The 16288-nt window shown below is 43.4% G+C and overlaps 1 protein-coding gene across 3 annotated transcripts in view; it reads left to right on the top strand.

Moving 5' to 3' along the window:
- myom1b (myomesin 1b) overlaps nt 1-16288 on the top strand; it is a 196277-nt gene that overhangs the window by 16945 nt on the left and 163044 nt on the right. For 2 of the 3 annotated variants that reach the window (XM_069921752.1, XM_069921753.1), the window contains exons 3-4: nt 14286-14336; nt 15697-15845. The gene's annotated coding sequence lies outside the window, so the exon portion shown is untranslated. The remainder of the gene's footprint in view (nt 1-14285; nt 14337-15696; nt 15846-16288) is intronic. The other variant, XM_069921754.1, reaches the window with a different exon arrangement.

Genomic DNA, 16288 nt, shown 5'->3' with positions numbered 1-16288 from the left:
CCTTTAAATTTCTCCCCTCTCACTTTAAATCTATGTCCTCTAGTTTTAGATACCCCCCCATTGTGGGAAAAATACTCTGTCATCTATATAAACCTTATAAGTATCTAAGGTTATTCCAGCCTCCTATGTTTCAATGAGAACAACCCAATACTATCCTTTTACATCTCCGTCTCCCCCATACAGATGGTGTCAAAGCTCTGTTTCTTTCTTGACAAGAGACTCAACCAGATACCCTTCACCACCACCCTCCTCCACCTGGCAGAACTTGTTCTCGCTCTTAATAACTTCTTTGACTAGTTCCACTTTCTACAAATCAAAACCAAGGGTACCCAAATGGGTCCCAGCTATAACTGCTTGTTTGTAAGCTTTGTGAACCAATCCATACTACGACCCTACACAGGGAAGGCCCTTTAATTCTTCCTCTGCTATATTGACAACTGCATCAGAGTTGCCTCATGCACCCGCGATGAGCTCTACAACTTCATGCACTTTGCTGCCAACTTCCTCCCCAATCTTAAATTCACCTGGTTCATCTCCGACCACACTCTCCCTTTCTTAAACTCTCTGCCTTCATCTTGGGAGACAAGCTTCCCACTAAGTCCCACAACTACCTCGACACCCAGTCCCTTACAAAAATTCTATTCCTTTCTCCAAATTTCTCTTCCTCTTCTGTATTTGTTCCAAAGAGGATGTCTTCCAGTCCAGATCATCTGAAATGTCCTCCTTCTTCCACAAACATGGCTTCCCCTCCACCACCATCAACTCAGCTCTTACCCGCATCTCCTCCATTTCCCACTCATCTGCCCTGGCTCCCTCTGCCACCAGACATAACAAACAGAGGATTCCCCTTGTCCTCACCTATCACTCCACTATTATCTGCATCCAACACATTATCCTCCATTATTTCTGCCACCTACAACATAATCCCATACCTGACATATCTTCCCATCTCCTGCCCTCTCCACCTTCTGTAGGGACCGCTCTCTCCGCGATTCCCTCTTCCACTCATCCCTTTCAACCAATCATCACTTGGCACTTTCTCCTTCAACTACAGGAAGTGCTTCACCTCCTCCCACCTCCATTCAGGGCCTCAACCAGTTCTTTCAAGTGAAGCAATACTTCACTTGTGTACCCGTAGGAGTTATCTACCACATCCGGTGCTTACACTGTGGTCTTCTCTACATTGGAGAGACTGGACATAGACCAGGAAATTGCTTCACTGAGATCCTTCAGTGATAGGGATCTCCCAGTGGCCAACCACTTCAATTCTGCATCACACTGCCATGTGGACATGACTGTCTTTGGCCTCATGCACTGACGCACCACGACCACCCGCAAGTTGGAGAAGCAACACTTAACTTTCCGTCTGGGCACTCTCCAACTGAATGGCACTAACATCGACTTCTCCAGTTTCTGCTAGCCTACTTCCATTCCATTTCCTCCCTCCATTCCCTTTCCCATTGTCTTTTTTCTCCCAGCTCTCCACCCCCTTCTCTGCCCATTTACAGAGTCATCCCTCTTCCTCTGCTTGTTGGTGTGCCTCCCTCCCTTATCCACCTATTACCTCCTGCTTTTGGGACTGTGTTCCTCCCCACCCCCCCCCCCCCACACCATTTTGTTTGCACGCTTGCCTAATTTTCTTCAAACCTTCGGGCTCAAGCCCAAAACATTGGCTATGTATCTTTATCTTTGCTATATAATGTACACTGTTTAACCTGCTGAGTTTCTCCAGCTTTGCGTTTTTATTTTTACACATACTATGTAATCTCTCTTTGCAACTTAATTATGACACATCGTGAATCTCTTCTCCATTCTTTCGAATGTTATCACATCTTTCCTGTACTTTACATAATTCTCCATGTGGCTTAACCAATGTTTTCTTTAGCTACAACATGAGTTCCCATCGCTTATATTCAAAGATATGAAGGTTACTAAATGCCTTCTTCCCTATTTCCAGGTCAATGCAAGGTCATTAATCTTTAACATTAATTCAATTTTTCTCTCTCATGGTTAGGTAGTAACTATGGTAATAAATGATAAGTGACCTCACTTCCTTGTACAAAAATGTAGTATAATTCCCTTCAAAAAAACACACAAATGCTGGAGAAACTCAGCAGGTCAAAGAGTACCTTTATGTAGCAAAGGTGAAGATACGTCACCAACATTTCAGGCTTGAGCCCTTCATCAAGGTGTGGGTGAACATGAGAGATGTCCGAACAAAAGGGGGAAGGAGGGTGGGGTGGTGAGGGTGGAAGTGTGGGGGGAGGGGCCGTCTAGGCTAGGTGGAGAGAGAAAGGAAGTAGGAACTGGAATAACTAGTTGGCTGGGGGGGGAAGTGAGGTAACAGGGAAACTGATTGGTGGAATGCAGTGAACTCAATCTTCATACCCTGGGGTTGAAGGGTGCCCAGACAAAAAATGAGATGTTGTTCCTCTAATCTGCAGGTGGTCAGGGTGGGGTAGTATCCATCAAGGATTGTAAGCTTGCCTCCCTGGAGACCGCAGCCTCTGTGACCCTCCATGTGGATCCCCATCTCGCCCCAGGCCCCAGTTGCCTGCCCTTCAGAGCTCCCACCACCACAGCCTCAGACCCAAGCCCAGGCCTTGGGCATCCACTGCCACACCTGCTGACCCAGGCACAGACCCCCGCTGCCTTTACTATGGGACTCTCACCGACACGGCCACTCACATCACCAAGCTCCCTATGCCACTGACGACCGCTCCAACACCCCCCCCCCACCCCACCCAACTCATTGCAGCTCTTGTCACCACCACTCCAGCACTGGACCTGCAACTTCCTCGCAGACTCCTCCCATGTGGCTCCCAACTCTGATTGTGACTGGAGCCCTGATCTCTCTATTGAATCCCACTTAACTAACCCCTCATTCAACCTTCCCAATGCCATCTCCACTGCCATCTCTCCCTCTCTGTCCCCCTCTCCCCCCACCCTCCAACTACCAATCCTCTTCCCCCCTCCCTCAGGCTACCCCATCCACTCTTCTCTCCCCCTCTCTCCCTGTCCCATCCTATCCCTACACACTTCCCTACCCCCTTATTCCCTCCCCCAACCTCCCCAACCCTTTCCCCCCTGCCAATCCCCTCAACATTCCTCCCTCCTCCAATCTTCCCCACCTCCTTTCTCCATCCTCTGACCTCTCCAACACTCCCCCTCCCCGCAACACCCTCCACCACACCGACCACTCTGACTCTTGCCTAGTTTTTACCATCCCATCTGACCTTCTCCGCTTGGAGATGGAGCACTCTAACATCAGCAAAGACTTCACCTATGTCTCCCACTGTCCACACCTCAACGAGTTCTGTCCACACCGCGATGATGAACTCTTCTTCCATCATCTCCATCTCCAGGAGCTGCAACTCTCCGACACAACCCCCCCGGACCCATTCTCCTGCTTCAAGGCCTCTTCCTCCTCCTGGACACCTCCTCCTGGCCAGCTGCCCACTCTGGACCTTTTTATCTCCAACTGCCGACAGGACATCAATCGCCTCAACTTCACTACCCCCCTCTCCTACCCCAACCTCACCTCCTCAGAACGCTCCACCCTCTACTTTTTCCACAACAACCCTAACATCACTATCAAACTCACAGTCAAAGGTGGTGCTATTATAGTCTGGAGCACCTTGCTGAGGCCAGTTGACAGCTCTCAGATACTCCCTCCTATCAACCCCTCCCACAGGACCCCACCATCACCCATCAAGCCACCATCTCTCACCTCATCAACTCTGGGCACCTCCCCCCCCCCCCCCACCCCACAGCCACTAACCTCATTGTCTCCCATCCTCACACCACCCGTTTCTACCTTCTACCCAAGATACATAAACCTAACCATCAGGGCAGACCCATTGTCTCTGCTTGCTCTTGTCCCACGGAACCAAATTCATCCTACCTTGACTCCATCTTTTCTCCCCTATTTCAATCCCTCCCCTACCTACATCTACCTCACACACCCTCCACCTCCTCCAAGACTTCATATTCCCCAAACTGGACCACCTCATCTTCACGATGGATGTCCAATCCTTTTACACCTCCATTTCCCACAAAAAAGGCCTCAAAGCACTTCACTTTTTCCCAGACCTCAGACTTGAGCAGTCACCTTCCACCAACACCCTGACAGAACTTGTCCTCACCTTAACAATTTGTTCATTTAACTCATCCGACTACCTCCAGATTAAAGGAGTAGCCATGTGAACCCGCATGGGTCCCAGCTATGCTTGCCTGTTTGTGGGTTTTGTGGAGCAAAACATGCTCCAAGCCTACACAGGCAAGCACTACCCTCCAACTCTTCTTCTGGTACATCGATGACTACATAGGGGCTGCCTCATGCACCTGCGATGAGCTTGTCAATTTCATCAATTTTGTGGTCAATTTTCACCTGGACCTCAAACTCACCTGGTCCATCTCTTATCACATTCTCCCTTTTCTGGATCTCTGTCTCCATCTCAGGAGACAGACTCTCCACTGACATTTATTACAAACCCTCCACCTCCCACAACTATCTGGACTACTCATCCTCACACCATCCCCTTCTCTCGATTTCTCCATCTCCTCCGCATCTACTCCCAAGATGAGGTCTTCCAATCCAGAGCATCTGAAATGTCTGCCTTCTACAAATGTAGCTTCCCCTCCACCACTATTAACTCAGCCCTCACCCGCATCTCCTCCATTCCCCACCTCCTCCATTCCCCACTCATCTGCCCTAGCCCTCCCACCCCTAGAAACAATAAACACAGAATTCCCCTCATCCTCACCTACCACCCCACCAGCCTCTGCATCCAACACATTATCTGCTAGAATTTCCGGCACTTTCTACAGGACCCTACAACCAGACACATTTTTCCTTCTCCTCCCCTCTCAGCCTTCCGTAGGTACCGCTCCCTCCGTAATTCCCTTGTGCACTCTTTCCTCCCTACCCATCCCCCCAGCACCTTGCACTGTGGTCATAAGAGGTGTAACAACTGTACCCACACCTCCTCCCTCACCACTGTCCGAGGTCCCAAACAGACCTTTCAGGTGAAGCAACACTTCACCTGTACCTCCAAAGAACTCATTTACTGCATCCGGTGCACCCTCTGTGGCCTTCTCTATATCGGAGAGACCAGTCGCAGATTAGGAGATCGCTTGGCCCAGCGCCTCCTCTCCATCCACAACAAAAGCGACCTCCCCGTAGCCAACAATTTTAATTCTGAGTCACACGCTCAAGCTCACATCTAACTATGGCCTTTCACATTACCACACCCTGACCACCCGCAGATTGGAGGAACAACACCTCATTTTTCATCTGGGCACCCTCCAACCCCAAGGTATGAAGACTGAGTTCACTGCATTCCACCAATCAGTTTCCCTGTTACCCCACTTCCCCCCAGCCAACTAGTTATTCCAGTTCCTACTTCCTTTCTCTCTCCACCTAGCCTAGATTCTTTCCCCACTCCCTGGAGTTTTTCCCTTCCCCCACCTCCACCTATCATCTCCCACCCTCACCACCCCCCCTTCCCCCTTTTGTTTGGATATCTTTCATGTTCCCCCACACTTTGATGAAGGGCTTGAGCCCGAAACATTGGTGATGTATCTTTACCTTTGTTACATAAATGCACTGTTTGACCTACTGAGTTTTTTGTGTGTATTTTTCCCTCAACCACAGTGTCAATGGAATCCTATGTTTTACCTAGTATCATTCACTTTATCTCTGTTGAACATTATTGTTTTTAATTCCAAAGTATTAAGGATCATTGTGTATGCCAGGGAACACAAGGAATCCTAGATTGGATCCCTGTGGAACACTTCTCCTCTCCTTCTTTACCTGTTACCCATTATTCCATCTCCTATATCAAAGAAGAATAGGTGAGTTCTCCCTAGTATCCTGAAGTATACTTACACCTGAAATAATATCACTGAAATGCCACACACAAATTGATTATAGTACATCTAAAGTATAACACTGAGTATACATCAAAATTACATCTTTTGCGATAAAGCACTCTGGGATGTCCTGGCAATGTGAATGGTGCTATACAAATACATTATCTTTAACCATTATTATTGTTTTTGCTGCAACAAACAAAAGTTCACAGTAGGAAGTATGAAGGAAGCCTTCATCATGTGCAACAGAATCTGTGGGGAGAGATATAGGCTATATTTTATGTCCAGGATCCGTCATCAGATTTGGAAAATTGAGAAAACAAGCATGCTTCAAGTGGCAAAGAGGGGAGAGGTGGAGAGAACAAAGGCGATGCCTACGAAAGGGTGGAGAGCAAAATTGTCAAAGTAACTATTGTTTTAACAGCTGGAAACTTCAGGAGAGTGAATCCAAGGAAAGCATCTGGTCTGGACGAGGTACACGGCCAAGTACTGAAAACCTGTGCTGACCAACTTGCCAATGTATTCATGGATTTTTTTTCAACATCTCACTCCAGCAGGGCATAGTACCCACCTATTTCAATCATGCCTGTGCCCAAGAAGAGTGTGGTAACTTGCCTAAATGACTGCCAACCAGAGGCAGTCACATCCATAGTGATGAAGTATATCAGCTCCTGTCTGAGCAGCAACATAGATCCATTTCTATTTGTCTACTGCAGCAAAAGGTTTAAGGAAGATACTCCATCTCACTAGCTCTACAAACATTTCTGGAGCACTTGGACAGCAAAGACACATACTTCATCATTCTTTTATCGACTATGGCCCAGCATTCAATACCATAATTCCCTCAAAACTGAGCAGCAAATTCTAAGACATGGGCTCATGTAATTGGATCCTGGATTTCCTCACCTCCAGATCACAATCAGTGAGGATTGGTAAGAACATCTCCTCCACAATCTCCATCAGCACCGGAGCACCATGAGGCTATGTTCCTAGCCCCTGGTCTACTCATTTTACACCTATGATTGTGTGGCTCGATACAAACATAACACCGTCTCCAAATTTGCTGACCATCCCACGGCAGTGGGTTGTATGAAAAGGGATGATGAGTCAGCACACAGGGGGGAGAATGAAAACTTGGCCGAATGGTGCACCAACAACAACCTGGTATTCAATGTCAGCAAAACTAAGGAGCAGATTATACTACTTAGGAAGAGAAAACCAGAGATGTGGGATCAGAGATGGCGAGGGTAAGCAAATTAAAATTCCTCTAAATTACTATCTCAGAGGATCTTTCCTAAATCTAACATACAAATGTCATCATGAAGAAAGCACAAAAGTGCCTCTACTTCCTTGGGAGTTTGTGAAGATTTGGGAAACTTCTACAGATGTGTAGTAGGATGTGTGGTGACCGGCTGCATCATGGCCTGGTATGAGGGCACCAATACTTCTGAGTGGAAATCTCTGCAAAAGTTAGTGGACGCAGCACAGTACATCATGGGGAAATACTCTCCCTACCATCAAGAAAATCTACATGGAATGCTGACATCATTGCGCAGCAGCAATCATCAAGGATCAACACCACCCAGGACAGAATTAGAATCAGAATTGATTGTATGAACCAGTCACAAAGTTCAATGCTTTGAGGCAGCATACAGGGCAAACATTCATATTATGAACCATCATGCAACACTAATATATATAAAAAAAATAATAGTGCATGAAAAGTAAGGCAGTCTCTTTGGTTCATTGATCAATCAGGAATCTGATGGCAGTGGGGAAGAAGCTCTCCTTGTGCCACTGAGTGTTCGTCTTTAGGCTCCTGAACCTCCATCCTGATGGTAGCATAGGCATGGCCTGGGTGGTGGGCGTCTTTGAGAATAGAGGCTGCATTTTTAAGACACCGCCTCATGCAGATGTCCTCGATGGAGTGAAGTCTGGTGCCTGTGACATTGCAAGCTGAGTTAACAACCTTCTGGAGTTTTTTCTTGTCTTGAGGTTTGGTGCCTCCATACCAGGCAGTGAAGCAACCAGCCAGAATGCTTTCCACGGTACAACTATAGAGGTTTTTGAGAGTCTTCGATGACGTGCCATATCTCCTCAGACACCTGACAAAGTATAGCCACTGGCGATCCTTCTTCATGATTGCATCAACATGGAGGCTCCAGGACAGATCATCAGAGATGTTGACACCCACAGGAATTTAAAGAACAGAACATGTTCTCGCTGCTGCCATCAGGAAAGAGGTCCAGGTGCCACAAGACTCGCACCACCAGGTTCAGGAACAGCTGCTCCCCCTCCACCACCAGATAAACTTAGTCAGAGACTCATTTAAGGACTCTTACTTTGCACATGATTTATTTTGATTATTTATTTTCCCTCTTTTTTATATGCTTCTTTCATGTGTACAGTTTTTTGCATTACCCCAATAAATAGAAATTCTGCCTGGTCTACAGGAAAAAGAATTGCAGAGTTGTATGAGATGTCACGTTGGCACTTTGACAATATGTAAATCTGAATTTTGAACTTTGATAAAAGAAATAAATTGAAACAAAATTACAACCACAACTGTGTTGGTCTGTACTCCTTCCCCTGCTCATTCTTCCCTTCTCCCAGCCTTTTAATTCAGATGCCTGCCAACTTTTTACTCATAATTTCAAGAAGGGCTCAGGCCCAAAATGTCGGTTATATTCACTCCTATGGATGCTGTGAGACCTGCTGAGCTCCTCCAGCACAGATCTTCAGTGTTTTTACTACAATCACAATGTGTGCAGATTTTCATGTTTCACTCAAGCAGCCCACGGCCTGTGTGGGTCCTTTGATCGCAAGTCACCATCCGCTCATAGCCTGTGTGAGTCCTTTAGCCACTGAGCTCCTTGCTGGTCTCCTGCCGTGGTCACTGTCCTGTAGGCTCATCTTCTATTCTTGTCCTTCTCCACAAAGGTTGTTTCTTCCATTTTCCATTGCCCTGTGCCAGTCTGCTGCTCCCTGAATGTCTGCAACCCCTCCAGGCTGCTGCTAGCAGAAGCACTGTCATTTTGGGTACAGACCCTAAGATTGCAGCTCCTTTAACAGGCTTTTTAAGGCCTGCATGGATCCATCAGCATTAAAACCAGGCAGTTGGACCCTGCGGAGGAACTCTGTGTCTCCATTCCCTGTTCTCTATGGGTCCACACCAATGACAGTGCTGCAGTTACAGCATTATTCGTGTATCTCTATGGCAGAAAGGGAAAAGAGGTATTGCATCTCTCCTATTACATTGGAGGGGGGTGGGGAGTTGTGATAGTACAGATCTATCACCAATGTACATAGTGTATATAGTTACTGTATCTAGACTGTGCTTACAGCGATTGGCTGAGAGCTAAGCCATGCCTATTGTCTGGGCCTTAAAGGGTTGTGTCCCTAGCCAGGTCGGATCATTCCGGACTGGTCGGCCACCTGTGAAGAGCTCCTGTCTTTTGCTAATAAAAGCCTTGGTTTGGATCAACAAGTCTTTGATTCTTTCAACGAGCTCTACAATTTTATTAGCAAAACTAACTAAATCCTGGTCTCTCCCTTCAGTTAATAACTTTTGAATCTTTTTGAGTTTTTTGTGAGCACTATACGAGTTGAACTTCAAAGCATTTCTTAATTGTTCTCTTGTTCTTCCATCAGCTCCTAGATGCAGGATCGAAAGTATTGAAGCAATTCCATGTGGAATCATTCTGTTGGTTTAGAGCTAACAATCTGATCAAAAACCTTTATCCCCAAATCTGACCCAACTTCTGATACTCTCTTTTTCCACCGGCAGTGAACAGAACTTATGGTCACATCGAGGAGGATCAAAATGTTGATTTTTCTCATTGCCATTCCAATTCTAAACTGAAAATATACCCAAAGATTGGAACTACTTGAGAATATTCACTCAGGGGTTACGCGAAAGGAGAGCTTTTTATGCACCAGAACTGCTCTTCACCTATTCAGGCGCCTCTCGTTTAGACACAATTACACATAGTGTATATAGTTACTGTATCTAGACTGTGCTTACAGCGATTGGCTGAGAGCTAAGCCACGCCTATTGTCTGGGCCTTAAAGGGTTGTGTCCCTAGCCAGGTCGGATCATTCCGGACTGGTCGGCCATCTGTGAAGAGCTCCTGTCTTTTGCTAATAAAAGCCTTGGTTTGGATCAACAAGTCTTTGATTCTTTCGACGTGCTCTACAGGAGTGGCGATTGGTAAAGATAGAAGATTGTACCAGGGAGTCAAAGAGGGAAATGTCCCTTCTGAAAATTTTGATTGAAACAGTATCACAGGCATTTTTCTCCCTTCTTGCCACCACCCCTGTCTCTACAACTTAAAGAAGTTTTCACACTTACCCGCATCTCATGGAAGTCCTTGACCTGAAAAGTAATTCCTGTTTCTTTCACCTAAGAGACTTTCTGATTTGTGGAATGTTTCCAGCATTCAAACATCTGTTGCAGATTTAGGGTGAGCAGAGTTTTGCTCCAACATCAAAAATAATGTCTGTTAGCTTGATAGGAGAACACTCAGATTCTCGAATAAAGCAGTGATCAATTTCATAGACCTCACCCACCAATTACTCTACTGTGATTAACAAACAGCACAGAAGCAAATATGAAACGAATAATGTGATCTTTTCCAGTCCATCCTGGACTAACCATTTTATTCCTGAAATCTGGGTGAGGAAAAAAGATGTTTTTGTTCATTTTACATTGTCAATCAATTATTTATAATAAAAATAATTGTTTACATGTAAAGTTTATTCAAATTTATCTTGAATTATAAACATTTGGCAAAATATCCTGTGATTTATTTTTAAAAAGCAGCAGGTTAGAAATGTGGAAGCAAATGCCTAAATTGAATGTGAATTCTGTTCAGTGACATTGAGGTCACATGACACTGGTCTTGCATTTCTCTCTTATCGAGACTCTTTTTAAATATGCCAGTGATTTATTTGAGTACTTGTCATAAATCTATCTAATAAATTCTTTAACAAGTCTTTGTCTGAAAATAACTCTGAACATGTGAGCCTTTCTAGATTAACCTTTGCAGCCCACTGGATGAACAACATTCTGGGTGGCATGTTTCTACTGCTCTTATTTTCCATCTTCATTTTCCCTATTTTATCTACTCAGAGATAACAGCAATTTGCTATGTTACAGTCACTGGGTTTTGTTTGCCTTTAGCTCCATTCCCCAAAGATCTATTTTAGTTCAAGAGTGAATGCTGATATTATAAAATGTCTGGAAGTCACAGCCAAACTCAACACTGTCCTCACATAATTGAGATATGAGCACGTAGAGCAATGGTTACTTGTTCCTTCTTTAACTGTGGGATACTGAGGACATTTTATCTCTATATCAGTACATCAGGCTAAGATCAGTATGTCCTTTTGTTCGGACATCTCTCATGTTCTCCCACGCCTTGATGAAGGCCTCAAGCCAGAAACGTTGGTGATGTATCTTTACCTTTGCTACATAAAGGCACTGTTTGACCGGTTAAGTTTCTCCAGCATATGTGTTTTTATTTTTGCTCAATGTGATAACCACTCTTTCCCAAGAAGCAGCTCTAGAAATGTCAGTAATAGATGAATTGGAAGAGTAAAGGAAAAATAAGTAATCATATCTCTTTTATATTATTCTCTATTCTGTGACACTGCTATTTTTTAGGGGATATTGAGAATATATGGGAGGCTTATTGGAAATGTCAAGATTCTCTCCAACACTTCCCTTTCACTGCAATTTAAAACGTGTGTGATTTCTGTCTTTTCCTATTTCTGTTGAAAGGACATTTACCCAAAATATTCAATCCACAGATGCTGCCTGACCTGTTGACTACTTCCAGCATTTTATGTTTTCCTTTCATACAAATGTTAAAAATCATAATCTATAGGTTGCACAGGAAAGCCATTACAGCAATATAAATTCAAATAATTAACAAAATAATGCTCTAGAAAAAAAGGTACGAGAGTCTACAAATATTTTTGTATTAGCAGACAAATGTTTAATAAGATGTTTTGTTGTTTTACTACTTGAAAGCAAAGATATTTTAGTTTAAACAGAAATAGTTTGTGGATAGAGCTTTCTGGATCTCCATACTAAACATCAAGAAAATATATCTGTAGATACAGTAAAATCCCCATTATCTGGAATTCAATCAACTGGAAACTCAAATAACTGGCAAAAAAAATTGAGTAAATAAACAATTCAAATTAATAAGATTGGGCGGATGGACCCTGTGGGGGAGCGCTGAGACTTCATTGGACGCACACGGGTTTGTCCTGCTGTACTAGCAATGCCCCTGAATGCGCACGCTTTCTGTCGCCACTTGTGTGGAGGTGAGTCAGAGTGTCAGCGCGAGGAAGGTATGCCGAGGGTATGACTGGGACACATGTGTGGAGGTGAGTTGGTTTGTCAGCGACAGGAAGGTACACTGAGGGCCTGACCAGGACACTTCCGTGGAGGTAAGTCAGATTTCCTTGGTGAAGATGGGAACAAACATTCAGCCAGCAAAGTGCCCCAGACGTGTGCAGTCCACAGCAGCTGTCTGAATGAAGTTTCAATAAAGTTGCATTGGAATGAAATGGCAGCACCCAAGATGAAGAGTTGGCCAAAACCGTTGGGGCGACTCTTCCAAAGTGTCTCCCTATCCCTACTTAGCAAAAGTCTTTATTTTAATTTGTGTTAAATACATTAGTAAGGTTTTAGCTGTAAACTTTGCAGAGGGGATTAATTATAATGACGGCACGATTAGCTTAGCGGCTAGTACAATGTTGTTACAGCCCAGAGAGTGTGGTAGAAATTTAAATTTATATTTTGTCATTCAAGGGAAGGACTTGATTAAAGTGAACTTTATATGATTATAGACTACAATATTTTTCTATTTCAAATTACGTTACATTTTGCACTGTCTTTTGTCTTTTAAATGATGTATTCTTAATGCAAGTGTATTAGGCATTGGAAGAGTGAGTCTCAGTCAAATGGAAAATTTGCATTTCTGGCATCTGTGATCCCTGAGGGTGCCGGATAATGGGTATTTTAGTGTAATCATATCATTATTGAAGGCTAATAAGAACAATGGCATCTAAATGTGAAGGAGGGAGTACATCAAGCTATTTACCTAACAGAGAAGTTTATGGTGGAGGTAACTCAAAGTAGATGAAACCATTTAAAGCCCTTACAGTCCATAAGGTTTATATAGACATGTCATGAACAGGAACCATCAGCTGCAGATACTTTCACTGACAGCTGCTGCCTTTAAGGAAAAATATACTGCATGTAGAATATCGAAGTCGTATCAAAATGTTAGATTCTGGTGTAAAAAAAATAAAATTAGCATTGAATCTCAGTGCAAATTAAAGCCAATTAAAATTTATTTCATTGTCGTGACCCATGCCATTTATTGTAAAGAAGAAACTAGCATTCTTTCTTTGGCTTGGCTTCGCGGACGAAGATTTATGGAGGGGGTAAATGTCCACGTCAGCTGCAGGCTCGTTTGTGGCTGACAAGTCCGATGCGGGACAGGCAGACACGGTTGCAGTGGTTGCAGGGGAAAATTGGTGGGTTGGGGTTGGGTGTTGGGTTTTTCCTCCTTTGCCTTTGGTCAGTGAGGTGGGCTCTGTGGTCTTCTTCAAAGGAGGTTGCTGCCCGCCGAACTGTGAGGCGCCAAGATGCACGGTTTGAGGCGATATCAGCCCACTGGCGGTGGTCAATGTGGCAGGCACCAAGAGATTTCTTTAGGCAGTCCTTGTAGATTCTGGTGTAAAAAAATAAAATTAGCATTGAATCTCAGTGCTAATTAAAGCCAATTAAAATTTATTTCATTGTCGTGACCCATGCCATTTATTGTAAAGAACAAACTAGCATTAGTACAGCAACTTCTGGTACATTAGAACACCATGAAATGCTTTTAAATCCAATTCGATGTGGTGGAGTCATGTTATAATGTCTCCATTATTCTCAAATTAATTCAACATTTGATTGAAATAGTGCCTATTCTCCTACGATTAAAAATAAATACTAAGTAAATTAGAAAAGATTAATGAAAATATCAAGATGTTGCTAAAATGATAAAACTTTAAAAAAATGTGACACAATTGAATTGCCAACAATCTTCAATTGGATGATCACATGGAAAGTTACAAGCAGAGACCAAGTAATATCTTTGACCACTATGGATAGAATGATAGCAGCAATTGTTAGGATTAAAATAGATTCAGAACACATTTGTTTCTGATTGTAATTTATTATACTGTGCAGCAAGAACCTTTAGCTCACATCCGTCGTGCTATTGTGCTGGGAATGTGGCAGTGCCTAGAACACATTTTTGGCATGTAACAAGGAATCTGCAGATGAATAAACACAAACATTTTAATAAGTTTATGGAAATCTCAATAACTTTATGATTTATTTTTAGGAAATGGAAAGAGTAACTTGAAGTAGGAGAGAATGAAAATAAGACATATAGGTATGTCCTACCTGTTTTCTTTGATAATTTAGTTGCCTTTAACTTTTTATATTTGGTACGTGCTTTTGTGCTATAGTTATCACAAAATCACAAATGTAAAAAATACATGTCAATGAATTTCTCATAATTGGACCAAGGACCTTCTATATAAAATTAAACAAGAAAGTCTGCAGATACAGGAGCCGACTACAATGCACAGAAGTTTTAAAGAAACTCAGCAGGTCACTCAGCAACTACAGGAAGTAAAGGGTAGCGGGAATGAGCCACCTCATTCATAGAGTCCAAGAGAGTCCCCTTTCATTTCCTGGTACGTACAAGTTAAACCTGGCTGGAATTTGTGTAAGTAGACTGGAAAATGCACCTTAGTAACTTCGAGTACTGGAGAAAATGCAGAGTTTCAACTCTTGCCCATTTTCTGGGCTGGAAATGAAGTCAAGATTAGGTTTGACCATGATATCTTTTTTTTTAAAATTTTTTTATTTTTCACACCATAAATCACAATAGCCATGATATACACTTTTTCTTTTTCACACATTTACAGTGACTTTTTCTCCCCCCCCCTCCCTCCTCCCAAGCCACCCCCCCAACCCCCCCCCCCCCCTGGTTTGACCATGATATCTTGAAGAAAAATCATTCATTATTTTCTTGGAAACATCCCATCATCCAAAAATAAAGAGGTTCACTCAAAGAAAATTATTATATGGAAGTAATGCAATATGTACGCTTACAAATCTCATGCACTGCCAAGGAATTGTAAGTATTAAAGCGGAGAAGGATTCTAAACTTGCATATCATAGCAACTATGTGAAAAATGCCCTTGCTCCAGCACATCAGAATGAGTCTGTTTGCTAGTATACAGGATACTCCCTTTCAAGATAGTTCACCAACTGTCATTTAATGTCGTTAAAAACTTCCCTTGATTGATAATCTGCACAAATTTGCTTCCAAAATTGCGGTTAATTATCATTGTTTATTTTTCAATATGGCTAAAGCCGCATAGGCCAACACTGTTTATTTTCCCATGTAATAAAATAACTAGTCTAATTTACTTGATTGAGTGAAGGAGATGGACAAGTGTGGCCATGAGAGGGAGCACAAGAGAAAACAAATGTCTGTGTTCAGGATTTTTTTTTCAGTCGATTGTTTTCATGAACCACTTGCAGATTGATCAAGGATATCAATGGTGCCTGCAGAGCACGTGCACATTAATGTCATGAGCTACAACAGACAACAAACCATGAGAGCCTTTGCTATAATCTCAGAACAAGGAGCAGCACTATGTTTTTTGGGCCTATCTTTGACCTCATACAACCCTGCATGCAACTTCACATCCGCGCCTTGACTTTTTTTGTCTCTGAAGGTCACTCTCAGCTACTAAACCTTTGGATCATTTCCAACTACTGCTGTTGAACTCTGTCACATCGTGCACTTGCTACTCTGATAACAAGGACCACTTAAACCCCTTACTCAAGATTTCTGCTACTTCCTTTCAGCACACAGGAACAGGCGGTGAGTATGGGCAGTTTCATTTTGTTGCAGCGTTTCCAAATTGCAGGTATTCAGAAATTGCACCTATGCCCTCACAAAGGCTCCCTGGGCCAATAGCACCAGCGTGCAGCTCTGATGGGTTACCATAGCTTTCATACCCAAAGAACATGTATCTTCGGCAAGCTGTTCTTCTCCCTTTGAAAATACATTCTTGCTCTCCTCCCCTCACTTTAACATCCATTCGTTCAGTAACAACTTTCTTTTGTTACCCGTATTGTGATATGCCTTTTTAAGAGGTAGCTACAAAGATCACAGCGGCAAACCAAGAACTGTGAAAACTTGCAGCAGACCTGGAGTAAATGCTGATGTGCAACTAACATTGCCCATTGCATTGAACTTACCCAGGACACTGTTCCAAGTATTTCACAATTCCTGCTTTTATATGTCAAACTATCTTGGGTTAG

This window comes from Narcine bancroftii, chromosome 2 (genome assembly GCF_036971445.1).
Source record: "Narcine bancroftii isolate sNarBan1 chromosome 2, sNarBan1.hap1, whole genome shotgun sequence".
NCBI classification, from domain to species: Eukaryota; Metazoa; Chordata; class Chondrichthyes; order Torpediniformes; family Narcinidae; genus Narcine; species Narcine bancroftii.
This window is presented reverse-complemented; position numbering and strand designations above follow the sequence as displayed.